A 12859-nucleotide genomic window follows, 5' to 3' on the forward strand; every position below is an offset into this window, starting at 1 on the left:
GAAATGGTGCACGCCGGTGTTTACCGGCCAGGCAGCTGTCACAAAGTTCATCAGGATGATTCAGTTGTGGCAGTCCACGTACCATGTCATTGCGCCCCAGTTTCCTGAGCGAGTCGAAGTTCAGGTGCCCAAAACGGCCATGCCAGAGCCACGGGTCCTCGCCTGTGTGCGCGGCAAGGCACACAGGCTGCGCCACCTTGATGTCGGCGATGTAGAGGCGGCTGCGCCCGCGCGAGACCTTGGCCAGGAGACGTCGTTTGTCGTCGCGGATGAGGCAGGTGCCTCCCTCAATCTTCACTTGGCAGCCGAACTCATCGAGTTGGCCCAAGCTTATGATGTTGTTCCTCAGCCTGGGTATGTAGTACACCCCGTCGAGCGCACGGTGACCGCCGCCCTTGAGCTTGAAGAGGACAGTGCCGCGGCCCTCGATGGCGACCGTCGAGCCGTCGCCCAGCTTGACAGTGCCGTGCACTGCCGTGTCGAGCTCGGAGAATGCCGCGCGCCAGCCCGACATGTGATTGCTTGCTCCAGAGTCGAGGTACCAGCCTGGTTCGGTCTCCTCGACACGCCCAAGATTCACTTGAGCGCGCTCGTCGACAAGGTGGATGCTGTTGGACGGCACCAGCGGCTGGTTCGCGTCCATGGCGACAGCGCACACCTCCACCATGAGGAACGCAGGTTCTTCCTCGTCAACCTGCTGGACGAGGTTTGCTTCCTCGTCCCTCTTCTTCTTGCGGCATTCTCGGGCCCAATGGCCCTTTTTGTCGCAGTACCGGCATTTGTCGTCCTTGGACGGGCCGCCGCCGCGCGCGCCATCCTTGCCTCCGCCGCTCGGGCGCGCCTTCTGCTGCTTCCCGGAGCTTGATCCGCCAGCACCGTCAGAGTCGCGGCGTTTGGCACGCGCGCGCCACTCTTCTTCGGTGAGGAGGAGCTGGTTGACGCCGTCGGTGGCGTCATCGAGACCGTATCCCTCCTCCGCCGTCAGCAGCCGCCCGCGAGAGGTCCTCGATGGTGAGCTCCCCGAGTTTCACGGCTTGCTCAATAGCCATGGCCATAGGACGATACTTACGGGGCACGACGCGCAGGAATTTGAGGACGGCCTTGTACTCGTCCACCGGGTCGCCGAGGAGCTCGAGGTCGCTGAGCAGGTTCGTCAGTCTGATGGCGAAGTCCTCGATCGACTCGCCCGGCTTGAACGACAGGTTCTCGTACTCACGGTGACGAGTTTGCGCCTTCGCCTCGCGGATGCTTTCGCAGCCGAGGCGCATCGTCTTCAGCGTCTCCCACGCGGCCTGAGCGCTGTCCCTCGCTGCCAGCGTGCGCACCAGCTCCGGTGGAACAGCACGGAGGAGCGCGGCCAACGCCGCGCGGTCGTCGTGCCCCTCGTCGGGGCCGAGCTCGATCGCGTCCCACAAGTGCGCTGCCTGCAGCTGGATGCGCATCACCGTTGCCCATTCGGCGTAGTTTGAGCGCGTGAGTGTCGGGTATTGGGCAGAGCCTCCGCTCTCCCTCACGACGCGCTCACGAACCACGATCTCGCCGCCCCTCCGCCGGGACGGGCTGCGCCCGCGTCGCGGAGGCGGGGTCACAGAGCTGCGACGTGGAGCCGGCGACCTGGATCCTCCTGATCCACCCGGGCCCTGCGCATCCTTGCTCTTCCCCGCCGCTGCCGCCGCCGCGGCCGGTGGTTGTTTGGATCCTGCCATCCCGCTCTGATACCAAATGTTCTCCTAAACCCTTCTTCTACCTCGCGATCGTCAGAGAGAGAGAGATACAGAGAAGGAAACTCAGGAGGATTTTGTGCTGCGTAAAAGCGTGCAGCTTTTCTGTCTTCTCTTTCCTTTTATTCATTCAACTGAAAACAGAAAGGAGCGAAGGAAGCGGGCTCCGATCCGATACGGCCGTGCCATCCCACGACTAACGAGATCAGTCCGTTTACTACGTCCACTACTCCTATGACTCGGCCATGATCAGCCGATCATCTAGCTATAATGCATGCCACAAACAGGCTCATGGACACATGCGTATTCAGAAAAGGGAAAGGGAAATAAACTAACACGTGTACAGGATTATTAGCTAACACAAGATTCGAACCATAGGCCCATAGCACACCCGATCCCTCGCCTATGGTTCTCTCGCTGGACACTTCTTCAATCTTCCTCTCTCTCTCTCTCCTGTCACAGGTGGCTCTGGTTCTTCTCTACCATCCCCTCCCCAACTCCTCCACCATCCCGTCCTCCACTCCGTTCTCCCCTAGCTGCACCATGTCTCAGTCATCACGACGCCAACGCCGACGTCCGCAGCTGCGACGCATCAGGCCACCACGACGCCAACGGCGCACGGCGGCTGCTCGGCTGCTCCGGAGGCGGCTCGATGGCCATGCCGACAGCGCACAGCGGCTGCTCCGGCGGCGGCTCGGTGGACACGCTGACGGAGCACGGCGGCTGCTCGGTGGTGACGCCAAGACCACCACCATCGCCGCCATCATGCCATCGTTGAGAAAGATCAAGTTGTCGGGGAACCTCACCGACGCCTTCTTCCTGAACAACACGGAGAATCAGGTCCCCGGGGTGGTGCCGCTCGACTCGCCGCCGCGCGCGGACTCCCTCCTCGTCTTTGCGGTCAAGGCGCCCTACGCGCCGGTGCGGCTCGAGGACCCCATCCCCGCCGCATATGGTGACTCATGGGAGATGCTGGCCTGGGCCATCTCCCACGTCGCCGGCGCTGGTGACGAGCCATAGGTCGCTGACCACGCTGGCTTCTCCCGCCTCTACCTGGGAAATAATTGCAGCTTCGTCGCCGACGCTGATGGATGCTGCTTTCATTACACTGCATTTTGGGTTCAGATTAATTTTCCTATTGTTTGCCCTTTGGTGTACTGGACGGGAAGGAATCGCATTGTTTTAGGCGTGGGTGTTTTATTAGGATTGTGGGAGGATACTATAGCCAATAGTGTCATACAACAATGATATCATACTTGTTGAATTGGGCGCAAAATTTCCCTTGCAATGTACTCTGCTCCGGAATTCAGAGGTTCAGGATTCGCTTGTTGTGCCTGTCCTTATTGGAGCAACGGCTCACCATTGATGCTTGCTCTCTCCCTCCCTCTCTTCCTCTCTTCAGTTGTATGTATACCAGCCGTCGCCATTGATGCAACGGCGCCGGCGCAGTGCTTTTGGGGACGCCGACATATTTTGTTTCGAAGATTTGGGGATGGTACCTCCACCGGCACCCGCAAATCAAATGAACCGTTTATTTTTCTTGATTTTTCAGCCGTATCCATCTACAAGCAAAACTGCTAGCTCGCATCCATCCACCGGCTTGCTTGACGCAAGAGCTAGCTAGACTACCAAAATTCTTGAAGCCAGCGCCTGCTTCCTTGGCCGACATGCGCGCGTCCACGGGCAGGGCGACGAATGAGCCGAGCAGGGCACTACTTCGCACCGGCGCAAGTGGCCACACTGGCCGGCAATAGCCTACCTTGTTTGGCATGCAGCTGGAGCACCCGCATGCTCGCGAGGGAAGGGACGGCAGGGCAGGGAGGAGCCTCGCACACGGCTGTCCGACGCCGACGGTTCAAAGGCGTGGATGCTCGCGTGACCTACATGCTGGACCGCGCCCAGCTTGATGGTGGCGGCGGAAGCATCCGCTTCAAGATACTCTACAGCTTCGGCGACCGCATCATGCCCCGCCGGACCGACGGCGCCATCAAGTACATCGGCGGCGAGACCCGTGCCCCGCTCCATCCACTTTGCTACAAGAACTGCAAGTTGATTTGGAAGAGAACGGGAAAAGGAGAACTGCCCCGACAGGAACTGCAAGTTGCATCTCTAGCTACCTAAAGCTACCTTCTGACATGGACAAAGCCTAACCTCCTGTCCCGGCTTGCATGCAAAAAAGCCACGAGAAAAGGAGAGAAGATGAGACAGATAAATTGGGGAGGGGAGAAAACAATGTCCAACTCACATGTACTAGTGCGAATCTCAATGAATGAACGAGCAGTACAGAATACACCCACACTCATGCGTGGGTGTACAAAATCCGCACTCGAGGAGAGATACAAGGTTAACCAAAACTAAGAGTCACTAGTAGAAAAAAGCCTACTGCTCGCGTGCCAATTTGGCCTACCAGTCGCGGGTGGCGGCACGTGACTACCAGTCGCATGTGTATCGGGCACGCTGCCACTAAGTTTACTGGCAGCGCACCATGCAGCACGCGACTAGTATCCTGCATGCTGCGCTGCTGCATATTTTGTAACATCCCTGGACTTAGGACAAACGCGGGGTAAATTTAGAAAAAGGGTTGTGCATTGCATCGCAAAACGGGGGAAATTTTCGCGCTTAAATGCATAAAACCTAAGAGGGGTCGAGGTTTCTCTCTCGTTGTAGTTAGGGTTTAGTGTGGCGAGAGTGCGATGAATTTCGACACGATCTATTTTGAAACTAGGGTTTTGGAAGGAATTTGAATTGATATTCAAATCTGAATTATAAATAATTGTTGAATATGAGAAACTATCATATAATTGAAATAATAATTCATAACTCAAGTTCAAATAAGATTCATATAACACAAATCCAATATGGATATTCACATTTATATAAAGCTCATAAGCAAAAGCTTTAGCTTTATTGATACCTTAACACACATACATTGTCTTTGCAATATTCTTTATACAAGAATAAATAAGAATACAACAATAATAAAACAAAATGAAGATTGCAAGAATTCAACAGGAAAATAAAATCCTAAACTAAGTTCTTTGAATCCTCTGGGTCTAGTCTTGAATTCCCGCACACATCAAACAAACAAGCCAAAAATGCAAGAAAACAAGTGGCAAATGCCACTAGTCAGTCAAAAAATGCAAATAGGGTAAATAATCTCAAACAAGCCAGAGCTGATCCACTGAGGTTCAAGTTTGAACCTCAAGCACACACACAGCTCACTAGGAGCATTGCATGCTCTCCAACACACAACACAAGCCTAGTCACTAAGTGAACCTAGGCATGTGTGTCAAGCCCCGGTAACAGTAGGGTTACTATATATAGCCAGTTACAACTGGTGGTGCAGTATCCATCGATATCCATCACCAAAACCAGAACACAAGGAACAACAACAACTGTTCATAGCTGTTCTTCACCAAGAACACAACCAACAGGAGCAAATGGAGGGTTAGAGAAAGAACAACAGCAGCAACATCAAGGAGGAGAAGGGCAGGCTCAACAGAATAACCACCAGAAGCAAAACCTCTACACCAATACACATATGTTGGAGCTTGAGCAAGGTAATTAGGACAGAACCTCTGGTTATGTTCTTTGAATTGAAAGCATGCTCAAACAGAATAACTGAGCAGAAGCTCATAAAGGGATTATCGTCACTTGGTAATAGTGTAGGGATTCGTAGCATATATAGAAAACAAAAAATTTCCTACGGCAAGAACGAATAACAAGCCAAGATCTAATGTAGTAGATGGTAGCAAGGAGGTGAAGATCAACATACCCTCGAAGATCGCTAAGCATTAAGGAGATAAATCTCGTGGTGGATGTAGTCGATCACTTGCCGCTTTCAAAACCGCGTAGAAGATCTTGACGGTGCCACAATCGGGCAGCACCTCTGCACTCGGTCACACGTACGGTGTTGATGACGACGTCCTTCTCCCCGTTCCAGCGGGCAGCGGATATAGTAGATCCTCCTCGGAATCCTGCCAGCACGACGGCGTGGTGACGGTGGAGGTAGAGATCTCCGGCAGCGCTTCGCCGTAAGCACCGCGGGAGAATTAGGAGGAGGGAGAGCTAGGGTTTGGGAGAGAGGGGGCACTTGGGCGCCGGCCTTGGGTGCCCTTGGTGGTGCGGCTGGCTTGTGTTGGCCGGCCCCCTCCCCTCTCCCTCTCTTTATATAGGTGGAACCCCTAGGGTTGCCCCAAAACCACTTTGGAGTCCAACTCCAAAACTTACCATAATGGGGAAACCTAGGTCAAGTGGGATTGCTCCCTTTCCTTGCTTCATGGCCAGCCAAGGTGGTGGAGTCCACCATGGACTCCACCTTCCATCTTGGTTGGCCGGCTAGGGTTGGTGGAGTCCATCCGGGACTCCACCTTCCATGGTGATTTATTTCGGATGCTTCTAGAACCTTCTAGTACCTTCCATAAATGCACTGGATCATTTCCAAACTTGGAATATGACTTCCTATATATGAATCTTATTCTCCGGACCATTCCGGAACTCCTCGTGATGTCCTGGATCCCATCCGAGACTCCAAACAACATTCGAACTCCATTCCATATTCCATATCTACTTAAAATGACATCGAACCTTGAGTGTGTCACCCTACGGTTCTAGAACTATGCAGACATGATCGAGACTCTTCTTCGATTAATAACTAACAGCGGGACCTGGAGATCCATGATAGCTCCCACATATTCAACGATGACTTCGTGATCGAAATTACCATTTACATAAAATAACGATTCCCTTTGTCTCTCGATATTTTACTTATCCGAAGTTTGATCATCGGTATCTCCATACCTAGTTCAACCTCGTTACCGATAAGTACTCTTTACTCGTACCGTGATATGGCATCCCTTGTGAGCCAGTCACATGCTTGCAAGCTAATTGAATGACATTCCACCGAGAGGGCCCAGAGTATATCTATCCGTCATTTGGATGGACAAATCCCACTATTGATCCATGTGCTTCAACCTATACTTTTTGAACACTTAATGCCACCTTTATAACTACCCATTTATGAAGTAGTGTTTGGTGTCATCAAAGCATCCATCCGGTGTAGGTGATTAACATGATCTCATGGTCGAAGGATTAGGTTACTATGTATTTTAAAGCTTGAAGCACAACGAACTAAATGACTTGATCATATGCTACGCTTACTATGGGTGTATGTCCATCACATCATTCACCTAATGATATGATCTTGTTATTAATAACATCCAATGTTCATGATCAGGAAACCATGATCATCTATTAATCAACAAGCTAGTTTAACAAGAGGCTTACTAGGGACTCCTTTATGTTTACAAAACACACAAGTATTAATGTTTCCGGTTAATACAATTATAGCATGGGATGTAAACTTTATCATGAACATTAAGATATAACAATAAACACTTTTATTATTGCCTCTTGGGCATATCTCCAACAGTCTCCCACTTGCACTAGAGTCAATAATCTAGTTTATATTTGTAAAGATATAACACCTTGATCTTCTGGTGCTTATCATGTTTTCTTATGGGAGAGGTTTCAGTCAACGAATCTGACATTCTCAGAAACGTATCTATTTTGCAATTCATTTACGTATCTACGCATCAGTCAGTTTTTCAAATGAGTCGGCATTAATCGTATATGTTTGGTCTTCTGGTGGAACCTTAATTCCGCAGTCTGAAATATGTTACCAATATTGTCACATACAATATAGTTTCATACCTTTGACACTACCGGAACTACACCAAGTTCTCTTGACTCAAACGCGCTCAGTCATTGTCAAAACAATGATATACTCTGCCTTCGTTTGTAGAATCCATCACAGTATTTAGAACTTATCTAAATCTAGCATAGACTTCGTCTAGCCCATTGTGTTACCTTTTAATTTAGCCTAATTGAGATTGAAATTCATTTTTATATGTGACCAAACTAATATCGGTGCAACACCTTACAGCGATTTGTTTGTCATTACCCCATATAAAACTATATATTTATATCCTTGGCTCTGACAAAGCACTCAGGGATATTCTTACTGTTGTCCAATGATCATCATATGAATCATTCTGATATATGCTCGTAACACCTTAGAGCATAGGACATCTGATTGTGTACATATTATTCGTGATCTAAAATCACTCATGTGTTTTTACTCATTGAGTGTCAAATACACTCAAGTCTTGTTTAAACCTCCACATGGAAAAGAACACCTTCTTGACGTTTTCATATTGAACTACTTCAATATTCATTCTATATACTTTGACTTAAACTTATTATGCGCTTCAATCTATCTTCATAGATCTTGACGCTAAATATGTTTTTAGTCCATATCCTTTCATTGAAGTTAATTTTCAATGAAACCTTCTAATCACATCAAGTACATGATTATATTATTTATAATCAATGATATATCATCTACATAAAGTATTATAAATATGTCTCAGTGCTCCCACTCAATTTCTGGCAAATGCAAACATCTTCATCATTTCTGATGAAATCAAAACTCTTTGATTATTTCATCTGGTGAAGATTCCAACTCCGTGATACTCACTTCATCCAGTGAAGTTTGTATACCTATCTAGTATTCTACGGACTAGCAAAAATCTCAGTTGTATCTTGTATACACCTTTAATATACACTTCTGTTAAGGAATGTATTTTGCCATCCTACTAACATATCTCATAAAAGAAATATGTAGCGATTACTAGAACAATCCGCATAGACTATAAGCATCGCTGCTGAAGATCTAATCTTATCGCAGTAAACTCTTTGAACTTTGTCATAAACAATCTTTTGACAAGTCGAGCTTCATCAAAGATATTATGTCCAAATCTATTAATTTTATAGAACCATTTACTTTCAAAAAGTATTTATTCCTTCAAAAGGTTTACCAAGCTCCAAGCTTGATTATAGATACTATCTTGGATTTCATGGCTCTTAGCCATTTTAACGGAGTCAGGGCCCATCATAACTTCTTTGTATATAGTTGGTTTATCATTGTTCAAAATAAATCCTTTGTCCACAAATCATTTATTTGATCACAAAGTAAACCATACTTACAAGGTTCAATAGGTACTTCGATCTCCATGGCTGTAACACTTTGTAGACATGGGAGTTATGAGCGTCGTGGCTGCTTCCGGAACCATTTCCGATGTTGCGCTACTCTGCTCATCATGCTCAGGTTCATCAACCTTATCAAGTTCCATTGTCCTCCCACTCAAATATTTCGCTAGAAACAATTTCTTGGAAATAAGCAAGAAACATCGACAAACACTTTTGTCTTTGACTTCATTGTGGAAAGAATTCCCAATTTGTTCTATGGGATAACTAACAAAGACATTCATCTGATTTCGGTTGTAAACTTATTTACTTATGCTATGCATACCAAAATTTAAGAAAGGGCTATTAGGGTTTATACCCATGCCATAACTCGTATGGTGTCATTTCAACGGATTATGATGATGCTCTATTTAGTGTAAAAGCGGTAGTCTCTAAAGCATAATCCAAAAAAATATAATGGCATTATTTTATTTTATCTCATCATTAATCCAACAAGGTTTGGATACGTCTTTCGAATACTCCATCATAACTATGGTGTTCCGAGAAACGTGAGTTTGTGGAACAATTTCGCAACTCTCTTAGATGTTCGCTAAAACTCGTAATTCAAATATTTCCACCATGATCCAATCATAGATATTTGACTTTTCCATTACGATGATTTCCACTTCGTGCTGAAATTTATTTGAAACTATTCAAAATGTTTCATACTTCTTCCTCATCGAATAAATATATCCATATATATACACTCAATTCATTGTTGGAAATTTTCATGACGTAGAAGAATCTTCCGCACACAACTATGCCCAATGAACCACATACATCATCATGTATGTTTCCACTAAGTTAGTTGCCCGTTCAACTCTTGGTCTATGAACGGTATTTCAGTCATTTTCTTTAGAAAAGATTTGCAAGTGCCAAACGATTCAAAAATCAAATGACTCCAAAAATCCATTTGCATGGAGTTTCTTCATGCGTTCCTTTCTAACATGACCTAAATGGCGGTTCCACAAATAAGTGGAATTCAAATCATTTTCCTTATGGCATTTTAGCGTCAGTGTTATGCATGTGTGTTTCACCATTAAGATTTATAATAACTTATCCATCGTACATGGAGTACGGTCATAATTTGAACAACTCATTGTTTTCATTTGACTAGAGCAAAATAACAATTATTAAGTTCTTTATGATAAATCTGAAAAACTAGGTAGAATGCCAATGACGAACACAATAATACTTTATTTTGTTCCAGACGTGCATTATTACCACATTCCTTGTCAGTCACTTAGGCCATTGTATTCTTATATTGCGTTGTGTTGTATGACACCTCATACCAACCAATATGGTACAAATACCCAAGAATTCCATTGTGTGACCAATCAAAGAATACATTCATAACATGTATATCATCTATATACACATGAGCTAGACTTTCTAGTCTTTTCTTACTTTCTGCCAAAATCTTTTTGTAGTTTCTCTTTCGACTTTCCTCATATTTCAGAAAACACTTCAACATCAATAACTTCTAGGCTTGTTGGTCAAATACCAATAACCTTGAGGTTTGCACTTTGAAGTTGATCATCACATGACAAGTGTTCCGGATTTCACTATTAGTAACTTTTTAATGTGATAAAAAATTTCACTCATAATTTTATCCATCAAATCATGACAACTTCATGATGAAGCTACTATGGCTTACATGGATATGCGAATAACGTTAGTGCCCAACTATGAGGATTGCACTTTGAGGATCGGGACGCCTAGCGTCTTCAACCTTCGTACATTCCCATAAAACTTATGAGTTTATGTAGTCTCACTAAATTATATTCTATCATCTTGTAATAAGGTCTTAGATATCACATATATCTCACACCTTGCTTATTTCTGAAAATAAACTTTTTCAGCTCCTTACTTTTCAAACGGATTTGAACATCAAGTTTCACGGAGACAATATAATTTTAGATACTAATTGAAACCATTGCTTTTCGAATCAGCAATTCGAGGATTACCAAAAGTTTGCAATAGGACTTAATCATTTCTTGATTCTTTAACAATACGGTACCAGTCCGTAAAGTTACTTGTCAAATTTAACAATGTTTCTATCTCAATTACAAGCCTAGCGCAAAGTAGAAAACGGATGCCAATTCTACAAAAATTTAATTCAAATATAATTTAGACTTTGTTCAGGATAAATTGAGTTTATTATTAATTCTTAAATTAACTAGATGAACTCCCACTCAAAACAACATCCCTCACGTTGCTTTAGTGATTACACAAACCAAATCCACTACATAAAGTCCGATCATCACGAGAGATGATGTAGCTTTGATGGCGAACAATCAACATGTTCATCATATCAACCATATGACTCATGCTCTACCTTTCGGTATTCTGTGTATTGAGGTCATGTCTGTACATGCTAAGCTCGTCAAGTCAACCTTAGTTTTCCGCATGTGCAAATCTGGCTTGCACCCGTTGTATGCACACGTTGAATCTATCACACCGATCATCACGAGATGCTTCGAAACAACGAGTCTTAGCAACAGTGCTAACTAAGGATGAACACTTTTAATCTTGAGTTTTTAGTAAGAGGGATCATCTTATAATGCTACCGTCGTGATCTAAGCAATACAAGATGCATAAAAAGGATTAACATCACATGCAATTCATAATGTGATATGATATGGCCCTTTTATCTTTGCGCCTTTGATCTTCATCTCCAAAACACGGGCATGATCTCCATCATCAATGGGCATGATCTCCATCATCGTCGGCGGGGCGTCAAGGTCCATGGCGCCATCTTCATGTTATCACCAGAATTTGACCAAGTCAGAGGTGGGCCGCGATCAAGATAGACATGAAGAATATCTATATAGAAGAGATATGTGAATCGGCCTTGTGTACCAAGTTTGGGCTAAATTGCCCGTGTATCTGTAACATATTAGGATACGTGTCGTTTGGAGGTTAGAGATTGGGCTCGTGCCCGGTTGGGATTGTTCCCACGTTAGAAAGTCCGCTTGGACTATAAATATGTATCTAGGGTTTATGGAATAAACAACAACCAACGTTCAACACAACCAAATCTCGGCGCATCGCCAACCCCTTTGTCTCGAGGGTTTCTCCGGTAAACACCATGCTGCCTAGATCGCATCTTGCGATCTAGGCAGCACGAGCCTGCCTGTTGTTCATGCGTTGCTCGTGCTGAAGCCTTTTTGATGGCGAGCAACGTAGTTATCATAGATGTGTTAGGGTTAGCATTGTTCTTAGTATCATATGCTGTCGTAGTGCAACCCTTGCGCATCTAGCCGTCCTTACACCTTATCTTAGGTGTAGGGGCGGCACCCCGCTTGATCATTATTTAGTGGATCTGATCCGTTACGGTTGCTCCTTGATTCATCAAGGATTAGTTTAACATCCGCAATAGTTAGGCCTTACAAAGGGTTGGAGGATCCAGCGGCGTGTAGGGTGTAGTTTGCTAGCCCTAGACAGGACGTTCCGAGGATCAACCTCGTGTTGGTTTTTAGGCCTTGTCTAGGATTGGTTTACGGTCACCGTGCGCGAGCGCGAGGCCCAATCGTGAGTAGGATGATCCGATTATGCGGTGAAAACCCTAAATCATCGTAGATCTCATATGCTTTATCTTGATCAAGCAGGACCACCATATATTCGGCCACCTTGGACGAATCATGGGTGGATCGGCTCCTCGAGCCGATTCACAGGATAACCTGAGAGCCGATCGAGGCTCGTATTTAACGTGTACGTGTGTGCCCTGCAGGAAACTAAGCGAGGCATCATCCACACCTTCCCGACCGGGTATAGGTCAGGTGGCACGCCCTTGCAATTAGCATCGGCGCGCGACCGGGAGGCTTTGCGGGCCGTCGCTCCGAGGGACCGGGGCCAGCCGCAGCCCTAGTTGTTCCCGGCTCTACGGTGTTGACCGATCCACGCCCGCCGGTGGGTTTCTGACGTCAACACATTCTGGCACGCCCGGTGGGACACATCTTCGACATCCACCACATCGCCATCTACATCTGAGATGGCGGAAAGCACTCCGGTCACGTACGGGGATCTGACTGACGAGCTCAATAAGAAGC

Source organism: Lolium rigidum, chromosome 7, assembly GCF_022539505.1.
Source record: "Lolium rigidum isolate FL_2022 chromosome 7, APGP_CSIRO_Lrig_0.1, whole genome shotgun sequence".
NCBI classification, from domain to species: Eukaryota; Viridiplantae; Streptophyta; class Magnoliopsida; order Poales; family Poaceae; genus Lolium; species Lolium rigidum.